Source organism: Stylophora pistillata, chromosome 2 (genome assembly GCF_964205215.1).
Source record: "Stylophora pistillata chromosome 2, jaStyPist1.2, whole genome shotgun sequence".
In the NCBI taxonomy this organism is placed as follows: domain Eukaryota; kingdom Metazoa; phylum Cnidaria; class Anthozoa; order Scleractinia; family Pocilloporidae; genus Stylophora; species Stylophora pistillata.
This window is the reverse complement of record NC_142520.1, coordinates 19,232,212-19,251,562: the sequence shown is the minus strand read 5'-3', so window position 1 is coordinate 19,251,562 and position 19,351 is coordinate 19,232,212. Positions and strand designations below refer to the sequence as shown.

The 19,351-nt window shown below is 36.9% G+C and overlaps 1 long non-coding RNA gene across 1 annotated transcript; it reads left to right on the top strand.

The window, feature by feature from the left end:
* The first annotated feature begins 12,890 nt into the window (after nt 1-12,890).
* LOC148737593 (uncharacterized) lies at nt 12,891-18,358 on the top strand. The gene is made up of 3 exons (XR_015996204.1): nt 12,891-12,932; nt 14,949-15,020; nt 18,316-18,358. It is a non-coding gene; the product is annotated as an uncharacterized LOC148737593 (long non-coding RNA).
* The last annotated feature ends 993 nt before the right edge of the window (nt 18,359-19,351 follow it).

Genomic DNA, 19,351 nt, shown 5'->3' with positions numbered 1-19,351 from the left:
CAGCGAAAATATTGCGCATGCAGTATTTATGACGCCGCTAGTTTCAGTGGGAATAATCTGAAGGCTCAGCCAACCAATGCGTGCAAGGGACTTGAGGATGTAAGCCGAAGTTACACGGCGCGAGTTTTGAAAAGACAACTGTACGACTGCATAGTCGACCGTAGCTCGCACTTTGAACGGCCGAACGATGTGTTGGTGCCAAATAAAATCCAAATAAGCTAAATTATGGGAATGAGAGTCAACAAGACTCACTATCTTCTAATTTTTGACCAAAAAAAAAATACTTTTAATGTGTCTTCCATGCACACCATTTCACTTATGGTCAGACCGTTGGTCGCAATATTGGATGATTCTTTCATTTCAGCTGAAATCAAGGAGTGAAATGGCACAGAATCCTTTACCTGGACCTGGCTGTCCAAGAAAGTATAATTGTAGGGTTGATAATTGTCCAGTAGCCATTTCACCAGAGGCACTTGACAATAAATCCACTAAGGCTTCTTTGGGCAGAAAAAATTGTAAGCTATGTTATGAGTTTGACAAGAAGCAAATAAAAACCCCCTGGCAGTGTGCAGTTTGTAATATTCCCCTCTGCCTTCAACTTGATCGTAATTGTTTTCAGAGGTGGCACACTGCTGAATGTGATCATTTAAGAGATTGATATATTTGAGAGCCTAAGTTTTAACATGTAATTGGGTTTTTTGTTAATTAAACTGCACTTAATTCAGACAATTATCTTTTGTTGTCATTAAGTTTGGGCGTTGTGTGACACTCTATCCAGCTTGCTCATCACAAATTTTATCTTTTTTTCGTGCAACTAAACCTTAGTAAGGTGTATATTGGTAGGGGAAAATACCCTAGCATATTTTACAGAGTTTTCAACTCATTATATTGCCAATGAGGCATTTGAAAGTTGCATATGTTACATAAGTTGTAAAATGAGCATGGAAAGCGTGACAAATTGGATGTCACTTGTCAATCAAATAGAATACTGTTGAAATCTGTGAGATGTTTTAACTTAATTGCAAGACCCTAAACTTACATTCTTGAGTCTAAAATCCCCTTAAGCCACTAAACTCTCGACCACAGGAGAGAAATATTCTCAAATTTTACTTGGTTGAGCATGGCTTTAACTGTATATATGACGTGAGAACTCTGCAGGGGGCCGCCCGTCAATCAAAAAAATTTCTTAGTTGGAAACAAAATTTTATCTTCTTAAAAAGCATATAAAGTTTTGTATACTTCCTCCATTGTTTGTTTCCCGGAAATGGGTTATTTGCTAGTCACCCCAAAAAGCTCAATTAAAAACAAGTTATAATAGGGTTAGGGGGTAATTTATTTCCGCATACGTTTTAAGGCACCATCTTTTTGTGAGAAGTGTTTCTTTATATGGCAAATGTGCTTCGATCATGACAAACGTAAAGTGAAAACCGAACTTTCGGACTTCAAGCAGGGCGTAGCGACGATTTGACGATTCGATGGCCCGGTAAATATTATGTTCGAGTAATAATGTGTTCAAAAAGTATTGTTTAATAGAAGATTTCGCGTCAAATCGAAGTTTTTTCAGAATTTTCAACATAACGCTGCGTAAATTCTGGCCCTCAAGGCAAGTAAACAACTATCTAAGCATAATGAATTTTACCGCGTGGGCTTTGTACACGTAAGAAATTCGTACGTTTTTCACTTCTAACAGCAAATCAAAAACTGTTTTGAATAAGTCTGTAGTCCCGAAATATTTCTTGGCCATTTTCGTCTTACTTCCTATTGACAGTTTCTATCTAACTTGAGATCTCTTCACTCACGGACAAATTCCATTTTGAAATATGATGATCCACGGGAGGTATAAATAAGAATAACTTCCCAGCATGGCGCGACATTTCAAATACATCATGGATCACGGGGATAAGTTTTCTCAGTTTATAATCTCTTGGTGCGGTGTGCTCAGGGAGTAATCATCATTTCTGAAGATTTACGCCTTAGTAAGGGTCGAGAGATGATATTTAGGAAAATATTCAAATTGTCGAAAATACTATAAACGTAGCAGAATAGAGCAAGGAAATCTTCCAAGATGTAGAGACTTGAGATTGGTTGTAATAGACTCATCACAATTTTCAAAGCTCGCGGAAAAAAGGAAGAAAAATAATTAAACATACCGTATTTCCAAAAGAAAGATCGAAGGCTTAAGAGTCCTTATTTCGTGCTTTGCAACTCAATTATGCGAATCAGTGGGTTCCACTGCCGACAATGAAAATAATATGTATCCGTTAACCGTAAATTGGCCAAAATATCATCATAGAAATCATGTGAAAGACATTTGTAAATTAATTGCCAAAATTGGCAAAAAATTATCTCTCCTTTCATTTCATAATGACGAAGTAAAAGCCTCCTTTCCACAGGGTTAGGCTTTTAATTTTGCATTACTGCGCAGGACCCTGTTACGAAAAATTGATACGCTATTTCAAATGCTCCTTGACAAAATGACTGTGTCCTGAGCTCATTTCTTAATGGTAAAAGAAATGCCACCAAAGAAAGCACAAACGCCCTGTGGATTTTTAAAAAATAGAATTGGCCAATGGCTAATACATGTTGCATGGATGGATAACTAATATATCGGCTCCGCGCGATCAAACGAAATGTAATAATGCAGTGGACACGTGTAACCAGGACTTGGTTATCTTGTTTCCTTTTGTTACAAGTTATTTTGAAGCTTTCTAAGCTTTTTACTTCTAAGTTTTAATTTGACGTGGGACGGTGAGAACATTCAACGTATTCGAAAGGTCTTCAATATTGAACCAGAAATATTTTGTTAAGATTTAGATGAAAACTTAAAAAAAAATTGTTTAAAACCAATAGCGGAAAGAATAGGATAGAATAGAATATGGTAGCAGCCTTATCTAAAACATTCAAACTTTCAGCTTATTCCGATTTCGACAAATCCGTGTGCGAATAATCCTACTTATCCACCCTTAAAAATGAACATCACTAATCATAAAATATGCAAAGTTTGTCCAATAGAGCTTGAATGCAAGACTACTATGTCAGGTTTCTTTTGATTTTTAAAAGCTCCAGCTGATTCCTCAACAGAGATACATATTTTATTCCGGCCTCCCTGTCTTGGGAAATAAGCCTGATCGTATCATATGAATCTGTGCGTGCACAATAAAACAGCTTTTATGTAATCTTTAACAAACTATTTTCAATATACGTTTTATATGTTTAATCCAATCTTTCCCACTCAAAACCATTGCTGTTAATTTACTCAACCCTTATCCCCTACGCGAAATTTAGGAATTTTGTTGATCTGAAAAAAGTGCTGAAGATTTTGGAGGAGGTACAAATCCCGTGTACTAGTCCTTCCTAAATCCAGACTCCATATTCTTGTGTCTCTAAAGCACGTTTCTTTATCTCAATTAAGTAACAAAATACCATTGGTGAACACCTCAGCTCTTTTCTCTGCATATTATCACAAAATACAGGAAGGTGTTAGATAACTCACGAACCCCCTATTCTCTAAGGCCTTTATAGAGCACATCCGGTTCCTTATAACCGTACTTGAATTTTATCATTTACTGTTGTTTATATTTCTGTTAAACTGGATTAAGGGATGCGCTAGAATTAGGGTGCAATAGGGGTCTGGTGTGTTGTTTCCATTTCGTCCTTCTTCCAAGTCCTTTCGTTGAAAATTGTTTTTAAAATCTAATAGAAATATTTTGTGGATGAGAAAAGTGTACAATATTGAACAGGAAGAAACTCCTTTTTTCAAAAAATTGAGGTGATAACCTCGGATATAAATACAAAGAAAGTAATAAAATAGCATCATTCTAAACAAACTTTTACATGATGAGCGACTTTGGCCGAATTTTTTCTTAGAGCAAATGAAACTTAATTACTTAAGAGCGGCCCACCCGAAATAGCGCCTGGAGGTGTGCAATATGATAAAATTGAAAATACCCTAGCTTTGGCAGAATATACGTCTGGATGAATTATATCTAGACAAAAATACTTTAAGTTCCATTGCATTTTTATTTTACCCCAACGGCAGTAAAATCGATTTGGTGCCTCTCATGTCAGCTTCACTAGGTCTAGATAAACAATATTTGAACTTCGCTTGAGAATAAACCGAACCATAAATGTGACCAACGATTCTCTCAATGGAAAGAACGCGTATTTAGGAACAGTCTGAAGTGTTATTTGTCCAAATCCCTCGCGAACTAAGTTTTTGGGCAGTTTTTTTTTTTTTTTTTCATTATTCCACTCATTTAGGTGGACAAAGAAATGGCAAGACATCCTTTTCTTTAAAAAAAAAGCAGTCTCCTCTTCAAGAAAAGACAGAAGACATCGTTTAAGAAGAGAAGTTGCATCCATTGCCAACAAACACGCCGATCTTTTTTTCTTTTTAAGTTGAAGGATTGTGAGTACTTTTCAGCACCACTGCAAAGTGTTGCGGCTATACAGTACGGCAAGTGCATATTTACAGAGGGAAGGCACACGCTTCTCGACAAGGCAAACATGCCTTTGAAAAACATCAGGAAGGATCTAGTGCACAGAACTATATTGCCAATTCTGAGATTGCAGAGTAAAGAATTCAGGAGTTACCGCAGAGCTGGGCATTGTGATCTTCGAGAAAGGCTTTCCATTTTAGTGCTAAACAGAAGGCCTTCCTAGAAGACAAATTTAAAATAGGAGAACACACTGGAATCATAGCAGATCCTGCAGAGGTGGCTCAGGATATGGGGCATGGAAATCATGAATATTGAGCCGCAGATCAGTCATTGTAGATGAATTCCTAGCACCCAAGCAAATGATGGTCAGTTGCCTAGGGTTCTCCTCCCGCAACTCTGATGCGCGCTGGCGGAGAAATCGTCAGCGGCAGTTGGCACGAAAAGTAAAGGCCTATTCAAAAGTGGCGGCAAATAATGACAGCGCGATCACATCAAAGAAACTATGTTTAAGGCATTTCGGCATGGAGGATGAAACAGAGAGAGGAGACCGGTTTTGGAATACCAAGACGAAGTTTTTATACGGAGAAACAATGCGTAAGGAGGGTTCGTTTGGCAGAAAATAAATGCAACTATGGCATGAGAGACCAAGAATGGTGAGAAAATCACGCTCAGTTTCCAAAGGCTCGACACAGCAGAGAAATTTGGTCTCCGGCGACATTTAAGGGAGAGAAGTTTCTCAAGAAGCGGCACTTGGAGAAAATTCCTAAGGATGGTCGCGTGCTTCAAAGCTACAGCGGCGAGTCAAATATCGTTGTCACGCAAACTACGCAACTTCAAATTATTTATTCAGTAAAACATTAAAGGGTAACAGCCTCATTTTACGTGCTGCGCTATGATCGAGAAGAATTTGGTAAAGACTCAAATTTACAAAAGCCATTGAATTTGAATACGATCTAGCTTAACAATTAATTAGGTAACAGCAAGACTTGCAAATGTTTGGTAAGACGTTGTCACGAAACTTTCATATAGCAAAAGAATGACAAATCTGAATGTAATTTGAAACAAAGTTCTGAAGGAAATATGTTTATTAATACAAGCAAATATTTTAAAATTTAATCTTTGTATCTTGTAGAAAGAAGTACACTGGAGTAAATAAATAGAAGTATGGTTTTACCTAAACCTACCAGCTAAAAGCTTGTTTATTATTTGACTAACAATGATGTCTGATTCGTCTATGCAATTATCCTATCAGTATAGAGAATTACTCCTTTTAAATACAAATCTCATTTATCTGTGTAATTTCAAGCCTTCTTTAAAAAAAAAAAAATGGTAATAGGAGGAGGGTGAAAAAAACATTTGTAAAGAATCAAGTTGTTCTCAGAGCTAAAGAGATCGAATTTGTCTCAAATTATATATATTCACACAGATTATAGCTTGTTATCCTCTCTGGTGCCTTGAGATGTCAGACTAAAATGGAGATATCAGGTCAATGACAACATTGGTTTAATGAAGTGTATGTTTTAGGCCCTGGTATCATGCAGTACATGAGGAATAGACTCAAGCACATTTTCTCTCTGAAATTTGTTGCCAAATACTATGTAATTGACACTACATTTACTAAATTTTGACAGGTTCGTGAGCAACAACCATTTGAAGAGATTACCATCAGGCATATTCAGTCACAATACCCAGCTGAGTAGGCTGTAAGTTTGGAGTCTCTCCTAATATTGGTGTAAGAAGAACAATTCAAATCCCACCTTCAAAACAGACATTTGAATGCGTGTGTTATATTGCATATTTGATGTATATCAGTGGTCATGTCCCGAGTAAAGCCGTACTAAACATAGACTAAGAAATTTGTTTCTAAAACAGGCATTGTATTCGTTCGCAAAAATGGATTATCGAAGAAAAATTTGTAAGGGAGTTTGTTGAGGGATCATTCTAGGGTCAAGTTTACCGTTAGACCTTTTCCCTCTTCCTTAAGTAGTCTCGTTATCAAGTCAAGAATGTTCTATGTAGTTCAGTGTTCAAGGCTGTGTTTCAGTCTTCTTCTGTTTATCCATCTTTGCACGAACAAATGAAAAAGCACAAACAAAAAAAAAACAAAACAAAACAAAACAAAAAAAAAAGAAAAAGCAGCTTTTATAGTGACACCCATAGTGACAACCCAGCTTAAATGAGCCAGTCATTTCACTTACAGTGCAATAACTGTAGACGATGATGTCATTTCCCTTTATTTCTTTCCAAGCGTCTATGAAACATTATCATGGTATACGCGAAATTTACAAATTATTTGGATGTGAAAAAAATGTTCAAGACTTAGGAGCTAGGGGTACGAATCCCGTGTACTAGTCCTTCCTAAATCCAGACCCCCCATTCCAGTGTCTCCCAACCATGTTTCTTTAGCTCAATGAAGTAACAAAATACCAGTGGTGAACGATTCAGCTCTCTTCTCTGCACATTATCACAAAATACAGGAAGGTGTTAGATAACTCACGACCCCCACCGATTCTTTAAGGCCTTTGCAGAGACTCCCGGTTCCTTATAACCGTACTTCAATTTGACTATTTACTGTTGTTTATATTTCTGTTAAACTGGATTAAGGGATGTGCTAGAATTAGGGTGCAATGGGGGTCTGGTGTGTTGTTACTATTTTGTCCTTTTTTCAAGTCTTTTAGATGAAAATTGTTTTTAAAATCTGATAGAAATATTTTTTGGATGAGAACAGTGTACAACATTGATCAGGAAGAAGCTCCTTTTTTCAGAAATTTGAAGTGATAACTTCGGATATAAATATAAAGGAAGTAATAAAATAATGTCATTCTAAACAAACTTTTACATGGTGAGCGACTTTGGCCGAGTTGTTTCGTAGATCAAATTAAACTTAATTACTTAAGAGCGGCCCTCCCTAAATAGCGCCTGGAGATGTGCAATATGAAAAAATTGAAAATCCCCTAGCCATCTGGATAAATTATATTTAGACAAAATACTTTAAGTTCTATTGCATTTTGATTTTGCGCGAACGGCGGTAAAATCGATTTGGTGGCTCTCATGTCAGCTTCACTAGGTCTAGATAACCAATAATTTTAACCTCATTTTACGTGCTGCGTTATGATCGAGAAGGATTTGGAAAAGACTCAAATTTACAAAAGCTATTGAATTTGAATACGATCTAGCCTCACAATTAATTAGGTAACAGCAAGACTTGCTAATGTTTAGTAAGGCCTTAATGTCACGAAACTTTCATATAGCAGAAGAATGACAACCCTGAATGTAATATGAAGCAAAGTTCTGAAGGAAATATGTTTATTAATACAAGCATATATTTTAAAATTTAATCTTCATATCTTGTAGAAAGAAATACACTGAAGTAAATAAATAAAAGTATGGTTTTACTTTAACATAACAGCTAAAAGCTTCTTAATTATTTGACTAACAATGAGGTCTGATTCACCTATGCAATTATCCTATCAGTATAGAGAATTACTCCTTTTAAATACAAATTTTATTTATCTTTGTCTACTTCATCCTGCTCTTAAAACTATCAAGCTGCAACTTTTTGTACCTTTTATGTAAGACAAATCCATTACTAAAAGAAATGCATTGTGTCAACATAACAAGCAAAATGCTGAGTCATTAGTTATTAACCCTTTGACCCCTAACAGTGACCAGCATCTAAATTGTTCTTACAATTTTAACCCCAAATTAAACATAAAGTCACGAGAATGAAGGTAATAATTACTAACTAAAGAGGCTCTTGATTGTTAAACAAATTCTCCTTGTCAGCTCCTTGAAAAATGTATTGAGAACAGTATGGAGAATATTCATACTGTTAAACAACAACAAACATATGAAACATATGTGTGAACTGCGGTTATGAGACGTATATGAGAACGATCCTTCCCAGTAAAGCACTATTTGAGCAATAGTGAAAATCAGACCTGAAAAAAATTTCAGGCCTGTACGGGACTCGAACCACTGACCTCTGCGATACTAGTGCAGCGCTCTACCAATTGAGCTAACAAGCCAACTGGGAGCAGGCCATCAAATTAATTCGATATAAACCCGTAGATGATAAATCAAACAACAAACATATGAAATACACCAAATCAAATATATGGGGCAAGCATAAGGATCGTTCTCATATACGTCTCATAACCGCAGTTCACACATATGTTTCATATGTTTGTTGTTCTTTGATTTATCAGATGCACTGAATGTGATAACTAATTTGCTTCATTTTTGTCCATTAAGAGAATTCGCAACACTCTTCAAATGGTACTTTGACACATACCCAGTTTAAGTTATCTAACTTAATTTTTACAAAAAATGGTGTAAAGGACTAAATGGAATCGAGTAACTCTTGGAATCGAGGAGAGATCTGATAATAGGCTATCTCCATTTCTTAGGTCCTTGAGTGATAACCAAATTAAGGAGCTACCACCTGGAGTCTTCAATTACAACTCCAAGTTGTATTACCTGTAAGTAACACATTCATAAGTTAATATTTCATGGATTGTGCGAGCTCCAGCTCTATGCAGCTCTAGCCGCATTAAGGGAATTCATATAACCTTTTAAATGATGTTTAGATGTAGTACAGTACTCAGTTCCGCACCAGGATATATCTGTTTCGCTGGTTGAATGCGTTTCGCTTTTTTCCTGTACAGAATTAGACATATCTCTGCCCTCTTGCACCTGTGCCTATTTACTCTCCTAGGACACCCCATAGCCCTTAAGTAATATCAACGTGGCACAGAAACCGATGACAATACAAAAATGATTCCTGATTCGAGCCATTAGTGCCAATGAAAATCAAACCCTATGCGTAACTTGTTCACGATATCACATCTTCAATCGTCTTACTTTATTAACAGCCAGACTGGTAAGACTTTCCACAAACGAACGACAGAACACAAGCAAGCTGCAAGAGTCAAAACAGTTATGCTGATGTGAATATTCACATAACTATTAATAATCATTATGCACTTATTGATTGGGTCTTTACTCCATGACTAAACTAGAGCACCTTTTAATTTCATTAAAAGCTGACTCTGATTGGTTTAAAATCCTAAGTCAGAAGTCTTAAGGGTCCTGAGTCAACGCTTTGCCCACCACGCTCTTGCCATTTCGCCATTTGCAAAGCTCGAACGCACATTTCTTCTAGCTAAAATTTACCTCGTTATCATTGGCGAACAAAACGAGGCTAGAGATGGTTTGAGAGTAAAGAAACCATAGCACCCTCTCAACTTTATTATTTAATCACATATCTTTACATCAATAACCGGGCTTGATGGGTTAGGGGACGTCTCATTCTCAAGAGCAGGGAATAAAAAGTTTGGATCCACCAAAGTAAAATGCATGCATTTAAAAGGCTACCTATCGCTATGCATTTCGTGGTAAGAAATGACTAGATGTGCTTTTCAGTGGCGAAAGGTACGGCTTGATATTTAAAGTGGCCCTGACATGAAAATTTTCGTACATCATTTTTTTCATTTTTGTGTTTAGTTTGTCTCCTTCGCATACTCTGCTAAATTTCAGTCTAGACCGAGCACCAGAACTATCTTTTTTCGGGCCGTTAAATTCGCGATTTTGCGTCCGCCATTATTTGACCATGTTCCGGAAGTTGATCGCAGGACTCAGAGGAGGTGACGTCAAAGGCTCAACGCGAAAATCTCACATGGCAAAATGTCAAGCAAACACAACAGAGTGCTTTACTCTATTCTTACAAAAACTAAACAAAAATGACGAGGCGTCGATGCGTAATTCAAAGCTGAAGTAATCGTGCAGACCATGATGCAGGTATTTCTCTGCACCGGAGCCTTGCAAATAGGTCAGAGCAGGAAAGACGGATGCGATTTGCACGAACTCGACGAGTAAACTTTCATCCTGCAGGAATATTTGGGATCTGCTCCGAACACTTCTCGGAGGACTGTTTCGAGAGATCTGTGTAATTTGAAGGATCTAGGCGAAGAATTCTGTCGGGTTCAATGCCTACCGTTCAAAAAAGGGACAAGAAAAACCGTCCTCAGTGCGATCTCGACGAAAGGGAAGAGTTTTGTCACCTATATATGTGAGTTGATCATTATCCGCCGTTAACAACTCTCTGGATATCGCTGGAGAAATTATTTAAATTAAACAATCAACCATCAAAATCGAGAACGATTCATCGTAAATTGTCAAAGTTAACGTCTTCTCCCCACCCCCTCCCCCCCCTTACGTACCCCTTTTATACAATTTGTCACCCAAAGAAAACCTCGGTGAAATATTTCCATTTGCACTACAAAGACGATAGGATTCCACCGAACTTGGTTGTCTATGAAGACGCAAAGTAATAAAGTTTACCTACATCAATTACGGGTCAAGCAATCATAAATCCTTAGGAAAAAATAAGGCGATGTCCACATATATCCGGAAAGGATACGATATCCTTATCCGGAAATGATACTTTGGACATGAATACTGCTCTTAAAGGCACCAAGTTTAGTATCAATATCGATTTTTAACTTGTCAAAGATTCGATCTACAAGATCGGCCATAAGTTCTGAACCGTACTGATGAGCTTCTCCGCGGGATTATTCGAATGTGCTCACCTCCAGATGTATCGCCAGCAGCTGGGCTCATATTACAAGGGTAGAAATTATCGTAACCGTATGCTCTATCTTAAATCTGCAAACTTGGTGTGAACGCTCTTGCACATGAGCTCTATATCTACTTGGTCAAATTACAAATAATTGCTCATTATTAGAATGTGTAATAAATTCTCGTCAGGAAATAAAAGAAAATACACTTGCAAAAATGTGCCCTCCGACCAAAGGAAAATTTATATTCTATATACATGTAGGCCTGAAATAAAATTCACTGTAGTTTCAATACTTTCCGGATTGATATATCAGGGAAATATCATACAAAAGTTAAATGAAAAATCAGTTTTGCTGCAAATGTCTCTTTTCAAGATTGAAATGAATCTCGATTCCTGGGTTAATACACGCATATGCGATAGACCATCAAACAAAGAATCTTTCTCTCTTTCTTTTTTATCCTATTCTTTGGAGCGTTCTTATATCAAAGCTGAGAACTGGAATCTATACTTGAAGAAATTACCAAAGTATTGTGCGAACATAGTGTTGCACACCGCGGTTAAATTGAAAAGCGTTTACTCGCGTCCGTTACACACTTACTCTTAACCAAAAAAAGAACTGCATATCCTAGAATAAATGAAATACATGCGATATATATGCATGAAAATCCGTAGGTCCTGAGTGTATTACAAGTTGTTGCTTACTTTTGCTCGCGGATCGTGAGTACTTTATCGTGAATTGCGATCTAGACTTGTCTTTTATTCCAAAAAGGATCATGATTACACGGTGTCTTATCCTGGACTGAAACTCTAACTATAATTTTCTATCTAAAAAGCTCTAAATAAACACGGAGACGTCAATCTAACCAAACTATCAAGAGACCAACAAGCGATTAGTAAAGTAACCAGATCATTCGGCTTAAATGAAAACCGCGAAAACTTCTTAAAGTTCTAAATTAGGGGATAACAAATTGGCGTAAACGAAATGTCAAAACAAAAATATATTATCAACACACCGACACTGTGATGTATCCACAGGTTCTACCTGATCTGGTTTCAGTCATCGTTACCACGCGCTGGTCTTTGGCTGGCCCATAATGACATTTTTAAATTAATTGCAAAAATTACAAAAGTTGCGAAAAAGTTATCTCTCCTTACATCTTGACATGTGTCAAAGTTGGATTGATTCCTTCGCAACTTATTGTAGTACCCTAATTTCCTTACATGATTGGCATGAGGGACAGTATTCTAATTCGTGCAAGCATACCCCAGCTCTCTGATCTAGTTGGTAGTTGATTCATACTCTAATGCGACAATCTGACTGGTTTGTGATACACCAAAAATGCGGCAATCTGATTGGCACGTGATATATACTTTTATGAGACAATCTGATTGGTTTGTGATACACCAGAAGTGCGGCAATCTAATTGGTATGAGTGGCATACCATCCTTAACGCTGACATAGAGTTTTTTTTTTTTTTTTTTGATAACTCAAAAATCATAAAAGTCAAAATTTTCACCGATTTAGTGAAATCGTGAATTACCTTTCTATGTAATACTTTTACCAAAGAGTTTTATCATGGCTACTTGTTTGGAGAGTCCTTCATATTAATCAAAAACCCTTCCTTCAAAGCTAATCGAGCAATGTTATTTGTCTCAGATGAGATAGGAAATCATAGTTAACTGATATTTGGTAACGTTAAGGCACATCCTTACCATTTATTTTGAAGTGAAATTAAATCAGCAACTTTTTTAGCCCTCTCCACCCGGTGAGGGTCATGTAAAGTTCTCAGCATTATTTAACAATGTAAATCTAACTACCTGATGGAATTATTTCTTGTTGATAGGGACTTGTCCTATAATCAGTTCACCCTACCCCTGTTAGTTTTGAAAAGGATTGCATGGCTCAAAGAACTGTAAGTACCAACCAACGTAAATCTTTATTTACTGCTGTTACATCCAGGTGAGTAATGGGAGGGACTGAGGTGGTTTCGGGCAGAATTCCACTACTTGAAAATGAAAAATATAAAAAGTCGGGGGAGAAAAAAAGTCAACGCACGGCGAGTGATAAAACACCGCCGGTCTAACTCTACTTCCCCGCCCCAAAGCCCCCAGTCCCTTTTCACAAACCCTATCTCCCCACCAAACGAAGACGAGAAAGTCTGCACCATAAACGTTTGCAGTACGAGCTCTATGCAACAGTTTAGAGCCTGGTTGTTCTGGATTGTTGAATCCCAATGGTTAAATTTCCCTGAAAACAATCCACTTTTTGTCAAGAAAGTTGGCACTTATTTCAGGTTTCATCAAGGCGAGAGAAACCGATAAAAAAGTATCGTATTTCTCGTTTGGTGTGAAAAAAGTACATTAAAAAGGTGATTTTGACCGAGCTTTGTAGTTTCTAGAGCTATGTCTTATTGAACGTAGACCTGCCAGAGGCGATCACTGATTGTAACCGTACACTGGATATGATTATCACAAGAAATGATAACCACACCGTCTGTTCGGTATATGTCGACCGCGATATAGGGATCTCAGACAATATATGAAAAAGAGCGCACAGCACGTTATGGCGATTTATGGCGAAACATCACTTGAAGTCGATAAAGAACTTGTTGGAAACACTTACACTGCTACGCAGAGCTTCGACGGCTTTCTTGATTTTATTGAAAATATTTAGACTGGAACGAGACCCAAATAATTTCTTTTTAAGGTAAATGGAACCTCAAATAGACGACCTTATATAATTCATAGGTTACTTTAATACATGATAACAGTCCGATTCGATTCAGTCTAGTGAATTCCTTTCCCCTCTTGATCCCCATCTCAGAAATAATTTGGCTCGGTTGCCGTACGAGTGTAGCCTGACAGTGACATTCATTGAAATCTTAGACCGGCCCTCCAAGATCAGAGTTTATCATTTAATTACATTTTTGCGAGTGTTTCTCGCACTTTCAGCGGTGGTCCTTTATCCAGCAACAGATTCGTTGGGAAGCGTTTTGAAGTTATAAAATAGAGAATCCAAACCGCCGATAACTCCATTGTCCTTTCTAATACAATGACGCGTGGTTTTTAAACTGTGGCTGATTGACATTTGTCCTTACCGAAATACTAGTTGGAGCCTTTTGGTTTCTCAAATCAGCAATCCTACAAAAACAATATTGCAATTCTCTTGGAATTTGTCCGTCATGACTGTTTCGGTTTTGGAGACTAGCAAATAGCTGAGTAAGTTTAAAAAAGTTAGATAGCATGACGTTTCTTTTGAAATCCCAGAGACACGTGCCACTTTATTCGCTGAGGAGATGATATACACCCTGTCGGAGCGATTCTCTCATATGCTAGGCAGAGAACATTCCATTTTTAGGGAGTGAAAAGACGGTCACTCAATGAAATATGTATGTGTTTGGGTGAAAATTGTAATACTGAGAATGATTTTAAAGTTAGTATATTCAGAAACATTTGGAGACTGGCCTCGCAGTCCGTAGATCCAAAGAGTCTTCGAGATCCAGAACCGATGAGCAGTAAAAATAGTGAGATCTGAAAGACCTTAATTGAAGCTATTTGACGGTCACTGATAGGCTCGGATGAATTATACCAGCATAAGTTTGTGTATAATGCTGTTGCCAGAAGATCGAGTATGATTCCAGCATAATTACTTATGCGTAAATGCGTCAAACTGCGTTCCAAAAATCTTGAATCATCTGTAAATGTAATAATCCTATCAGGGAATTATATCTTGAAAAGTTGCATGGCTTCTGTTAAACCAAATTAACTAGTTCTGTTTAACGTACTTCCTCGAATTAACGCCTGGGCACTTCTTTAAAATCTCGGTCAATAAAAATGCAAAAACAGAATTCGGCCAATATCCAGCCCTCTTAACCTCACGCTTGGTTAATAACGCATATATCTTAAACTTAGTTATTTCCATTCCTTAGGTACTTTAATGGAAATAAAATCAAGGAGCTACCACCTGGAGTCTTCAATAACAACTCCGAGTTGACTCACCTGTAAGTAATACATTCATAAGTTAATATTTGATGGATTGTATAGAATATGACCTCAAAATCTGTTTATTAACAGTGCAATCTCATTAACATTGATGTCAAGCTCCTTTTTTGGTTTCTTGCATCAGAAAGAGTTTGTAAAGCTACAGTTTTTGTTAAAAGCTGGGTCTTAAAGTATTTAAGTTTAAGGGTCTCCGATAGCCTTAATGCCTTATTTTAGGAAATTAACAATGCATGTAATTAACGCGAATTTCAAAAAAAACTCGCGTTAATTTTATGTATCTTAAATTACCTCATTGTTAATTAAAATGACGTTAATTAAAAGCATCGTTATTTAAAGACACCTTTATTATAAGCAAAGCCACAATTCCTCTACGTCACCGTCAGAGTCGGTTGACGCATCATCCTTTACTATTAAGTTCAAAATGTCCTTAGATTCATCAGTCTAGCGATCGTCTTCTTTGAGGGGATAACTCACTTCTTCAACTTTCTTGCGCAAAATGTCTATCGCATTTTTGTCATCTCATTTCATTTCTTATGTTTTTTACCGGAAATAGAGAGCAAATTTTGTTGCTGGCCGTTGTTGTTTTCTAACGAAATGAGTGCGAAAAACACACCGCACGGAAATTCGCGTTAATTAAATGTATGTAAACATAACTTTTGGAAAATTCGCGTTAATTTTATGACGCATAAATTTTCTTCGCGTTATTAACATGCTTCGTTATATTCCTATAATAAGGTATGCGATTAAAAGAGAGTGGCATGACTGTTAGAGCGTGTGAGTTAAACAGAGGCAAGTGTCTTTTCTCATCAGTTTCTGGATACTTAAATAAGATTTCTAACCATGATAGGTGACGAATTCCGCTCTTTGAGGACATCTATTTCGTTTTCATAAGGGAACACATCTTAATGACCATTGACAACGAATTATTCTAGAAAAGAAAAGAAAAATCATTTCAAAACCCCAATCAACGTTTACGCACAACATCAAAAAAACTGCGTAATGATTTATTCATTCGATTTTTCGAGCTGTAAGAGTTTTGCGTGAAAAAACATCCATTGCGTGCTCCACGACACAAAATTTTGAGGCACTAATACTGATACCATCACAGGCTTAAAACATCTGAATTGACTCAAATCATTTACCAAAAATGCGATTCCAAATTTTGATTCAAATACCTTTGTCATTATCAGCAGTACCACACCTTTCAAAAAAGTTGTGGAAGGGACACTATTTACTTTAATTAATCTAATTTATTCAACCCATGTCATCACCTGATCAAAAGTTATAATATCACTACGATACCTCTAAAAGACTGTTCTGAAAGCCAAATTTACCTAAATCTTCAAATCACGGCTTTGTATTTACCAAAAATGCGATTTCAATCGTAACTAACTTATCTCATTTAGTTTCAAAACAAATCATAGGAACACTTTCCATGTGGTTTTTCCCTCGACGCGAGCAATCATGATAAAAATAATTGAATTATGTGGACTTTTTGCATACAATGAATGCATATGCTGAACTGAAAAAAGTTGGCTATTTGAAAAATTGATCTAAGTAATGTTTCTCCAAACTCCAGTTCCATGCAGCCTCAGCTGCATTAAGGGACTTCATAAAAATTTTGAAATGATGTTACTTCAGTGCTCTCTTCTCAGTCCCGTAACAGGCTAGGGGGTAACTGTAGTTACTGGTTTCTCTCTTTTCCCGTGCGAAAATAGATCAATCTCTGTCCCCTCGTCCTAGTTCCTATTTACTCTTTTAGAACGCTCACTAGCACGTTATATTATTGATATCTGTGGCTCGGAGACAGAGAACGATACGGCAATAATTTATGACTCGAACCATTAAAGCTAATACAAATCAAGCCTTAGATATAACTGGTTACAACATCACATGTCCAATCGCCTTACTTCATCATCAGCAAGACTGGTTAGACTTTTCACAAAAAATGGATTGAACACAAAGGACCTGCAAGAATCAAAACATTTATGCTGATATGAATAGTCACATAAATATTAGTAATCATTGTGCACTTACAGATTAGGTCTCTGTTAAATTTTATCACAATATGACTTTGAGTGGTTTAAAAACTTTAGTCAAATCTTAAATTCTTGGCACTCTCTCAACTTTACTATTTAAGCAGAGATCTCCACAACAATAATCAGGCTCGATAGGCTGGGGAACTTATTATTCTCGAGGGAAGGATATAAAAACTTTGGATCCACCGAATTAAAATGCACGCAGTTAAAAGACCACATATCAACATGTGTTTCGTGGTAAGAAATGATTCGCTGCGCTTTTCAATGGCGAAATGTACTGCTTATGTATGTTTTGCGTAGTTGGGCTTCTCGTTTTAGTAGTAAAGACTACTTGCAGTTAGTTGGCATTTTCTCAATCTCAAATACTCTAGAATAAGTGTACCAGACCAAAATGTATCAGGGGTGCAGATGTTTTGCAAGGTTCAAGGAATGCTCAGTCAGACATCTTTAGCACCAAAGAAAAGATAGCCATTCAAGGTGGAAAAACAAATATAACAAAAGAGAAACAAAATCAAAAACAAAACAAAACAAAACGCAAAAAAACAAAACAAAACAACAACAACAACAACAAAAAACAAAACAAAATGTTGAATGCGCACCTAAGTTATTATTCTTGCTATTGGGATTTGGGTTCCAATCAGTACCTCAGCCTACTGTAGCTATTTAACGACGTATGTTATCCCCTAAAATATTTCGCTAAAATTTCCATACGCACTCAGAACGTTAAGACCAAATTCCTAATGACTGATTTGCGAAACTATTCAGCCTGAGTAGTCTGTAAGTTATTAACTTTACATTAACTATTTCAGAACTATACTGAAACACATGTCCTATCGCGAGTAATGTATCCCACAAATTTGTAATATTTGGTCTATGAAAATACAGGATCAAATTTTCTGCATGTTTATTGGCTGACAAAGCGTCAGTTGGTCATTAATCCCAAACAGCCTCTACTCTTTGATTCGCTCCCAACGTGCCACATGATGAAGAACTGGAAATAAATTTGGGATTATTTTCTATTTTGAAAGAATTTTTATAAGAAACACTTTAAATGTGTTAAAAATGTTAGGAGTTTACTAATTTGCTACATTTTTGTTCATTAAGTGAATTCGTAACACTCCTCCAATGGTACTTTGACCCATACCCAATTTATCTAACCCAATTTTTAGAAAAAAATGGTGAAAAGGACTCAATTACATCGACTAACTCCTGGAATCGAGGACAGATCTTAAATTAGGCTATCTCCATTTCTTAGGTCCTTGAATGATAACCAAATTAAGGAGCTACCACCTGGAGTCTTCGATTACAACTCCAAGCTGTATCACCTGTAAGTAACACATTCATAAGTTAATATTTAATGGATGGTCCGTGCTCCAGCTCTATGCAGCTCTAGCCGCATTAAGGGACTTCATAAAACGTTTTAAATGATGTTTAGATGTAGTACATTACTCAGTTCCGTGCCAGGAGATATCTGTTTCGCTAGTTCCTCGTTTCGCTCTTTTCTTTCACAGAAATAGACATATCTCTGCTCTCTCGCACAAGTGCCTTTTTACTCACCTAGGACATAGGGTCTGAATGGGGGTACTTCAATAACACTAAACACTTATTTTTTCGGCTAAATAACATTAAACAGTCAATTTTTGGTAATTGTAACACTAATATTAGAAAATTCATTGTAACATTATTTTTTTTCCCATATACAAACAAACCACGGCCTAAAAGGGGAAATATCTATGTTCGGCCCATGTTTATCGTATCAAAGAGGTTTTTCGGCCAATTTCCAACATAAATGAGTGTTTAAACTTGACTAGTAATGAATGCAATGACAGACTATTTCTTTTACCAATAAGACTGGCTAAAGTACTCACAATACTGACATAATGGTCAACAAATATGACAGACATGTTACTCCATCCTGGCCAAAAGCATTCAATTATATTCCATACCTAAATAGTCCTGATGGTCATGATAGTCCCAGATGTTTCTAGAGATCAAGGCGGAAATGAGCGTGGATGGCGCGACCAATTGCGCTGAACGTTATGTCTGTAGCATTGTCCGCATCGCTCTTGGAGTCGGTGTCGAATGCATCCTCTTGCTCGGGGAGGTCCGTCACGTCACCAAATGCGATAACTCCGAGAATGCATTCGTCAACAAAGGTGATTCTCGTTACTTCGTCTATAGCTCGTGGAATATTTGTATCCTGGTCGACTCGTTCTTCATTGCCTGTCCCTGGAATGTCTTGAGCATCCTCTTGAAATGTTACTCTTGTACACGATGGGGTACTGGAATAT